Source organism: Eurypyga helias, unplaced genomic scaffold (genome assembly GCF_000690775.1).
Source record: "Eurypyga helias isolate BGI_N326 unplaced genomic scaffold, ASM69077v1 scaffold7522, whole genome shotgun sequence".
In the NCBI taxonomy this organism is placed as follows: domain Eukaryota; kingdom Metazoa; phylum Chordata; class Aves; order Eurypygiformes; family Eurypygidae; genus Eurypyga; species Eurypyga helias.
In genome coordinates this window covers 16,188-18,698 of record NW_010237752.1, presented here as the reverse complement: position 1 = coordinate 18,698, position 2,511 = coordinate 16,188, and positions in this window count along the sequence as shown.

Below are 2,511 nucleotides of genomic sequence, written 5' to 3'. Positions count from 1 at the left end.
ACCGGCTGGTCGCGAGGGCGTGAAACAGCCGCAGGTCCTTCATGGGCTGCAGGGAGAAGGCACGGACTGGGAGAACTAGTTGACGCAGCTGGATTCCTTGGAGTTTACTTGGATTTCTTGCAGATCTCAGCCCCGATTTAGCCTCGAGCCACCCTTTACGGAAGGAGTGCATTTTGGCAGTGTGTGTGCTCCCAGAGGAGTAGCCAGTTCTAAGGAAAGGCGCGCGCACGCCGTCGCGCGGCGGTCACTGAAGCCGTGTCGTGACAGGGAGCAGCTGGCCGGCCATCTGCCCGTGGCTGGGTGAACAGCAAGGGTGGGTGGGATGGAATCTGCCGTGCTTCGTGTCGGGAGTGGGTTCTGCCTCTCCGGACTTACCCAGGAGATAAGCACGGACGACCCAGTTCCCTCACTCTGGGGAACGATGAATGTATCGCGCGTGGTGGGGCAGACCCGAGCTCCCTCTCCCCGAGAGCTGTCGCCAAGTACTGGGTACGTGTACTGCTAGAAAACGGCCGGAGAAAATTCTGTTTCCGGTGGGATCTTTTCTAAAGGGATGTGGCCAAATTTGTAACAATAATCTAGAGGAAAAGAGGGAGAAGTTCAACACAATGCCTCTACCGAGTCCCACTTGGTTTGTAGTTTTACAATTCCTTTTCTTCCCTCAAATTTTGCTCAGCCATTGTCTGGAACAGGACGGAAATGGCATCTTACGGAACGTGCAATCGAAGGCAGAGCGCAAACGGGCTGTAATAAGGAGGTGGTCGTTACGTGGCAGCAGCTGCGTGCAATGTTTCTGCTGTGTCCCTGTTGGAAGAGGAGCGTTACGTCCAGCCGGAGAATCTGCTTTTCTTACCAGCAAAGCATTGGTTTGTCCGTTACTGACTTCTTGTGGAATTTGTGCCAGATGTATATTAAATATTTTGGTGCTTTTTTTAATCCAAGCTGCCATTCATTTACCTGTGAGATTACTTACTTCTGTGTATTCAGTGACCGATTCCTTAAAGGGAAACAAGCAAACAAAAATAATCCTTCAGTCATCTGTAAATACTCCAAAGCTGCCCAGGTTCCTGCGTTCCAGGCGGGGGAGGGAACAGCTCCAGAAACCTAGCCCACTGGCAAGGGGACTCGCACACTGTTCTGTGCCGTACTGAACCAACGGTGCTCACGAGATGGCACGTTGGTGTCCGTGTTTTTGTGCCCAAGCTTTGTACAAAACTTCTTCTTTAAAGCTGAAGGCCTTTTTACACTTTCAATTAAAAAGGGGCAAATTAATTATTTTTTCATGCCTATAAACAGGGCTTTTGCTAGTGTTATTCGTCATCTCCAGTTTCTCAAGCAGGAATCCTGGCTGCTTACTAGGCCTTGCAGGAAGGTGACTGTGTGAATTTTAAGTGCCTGGACTGAAAACTAGCTGGTTTTTTCAATGTTGTGGTGCAAGCGTCTACCCCAAGGAGGTGCTGGACGTGAACATCTTCAGAGGCGCTTCCAGAGGGATAGGGAGAAGGTCAGCTAGCCGGCCACCCGGCGCCCCGCTCGGACCTTGCCCTGAGCTGCCGCGGCCTCTGCTGGGCTGGGTCAGCCGTGGGGACGGGTGTCCCTTGCGCCCTGAGTGCTGGCACCGATGCTGCTGCGTAGCCGCCTGCAGCGGCGACAGCCGGAGGATGCCAGGCCTGCGTGGTGGGCGTGAAGCACCTTTTTAAAAGCAGGAAACGGGCTGCAGATACCTTGCTTAGTAACAGATTTCACTTCGGGAGGTGGGAGGCTTTAAATGCTGGGCACGGGGCGAGCACCTACTGCCCACACGCTGCTGCTGCGCTGGCCTCCCACTGCCCCTCGGCGCAGCAGCTCCCAGCCTGTACTCCCTAAGCTGCTCCGTTCTCAAGAGCCCAGCAAAAGGAGCTTGGGGTTGGAAAGTCAGAGGGTGGAAATACTCTATCAGCTGTGGTTAATAATTGCTGGAATAATAACTATTTAACTTCATCTCAGCCTATTCTAGTTCATACCACGAAATCCTTTGTCTCGTGTTCAACCCTTGTAGCCAACATTTGCTTTTGTGCCCAAAGCTCCCCGACGGCCCAGTGCTTGGAAACCGAGTGTGGTACCAGGAGAATCTCAAGCAGCCTTTATTTTTGGTGGCAATGCCTGCAAAGCACAGGGCCGAAGCCGTCAGGTTGCAGGTGGCGAACGGAGTCCTCCTGCAACCCTGGGCTCCCAGCAGACAGCGATGCTGTGTGAAGCGGACACAGATGCACGCTTCTGGCTTCGTTTTTGTGGGTGGGGGGATGGTCGGGGAGGGAGGGTGAAGTGGAGGTTGTCCAAGAAGTATGAATCACCAATTCCTCTTTTCCACGGACCACGTACGGTACTTTCCCAGGAAGGAGGCAGCAACTGCTTCAGAGCTGGCACAGCGCGCTTCCAGCAGTCCACAGTTCCTGGGCACAGCCTCTCCCCGCTGAGCAGCTGCTGCGGGTACTGCACTCGCTCGGCCCGCGGGGGTTTAGGCCCCCCGCG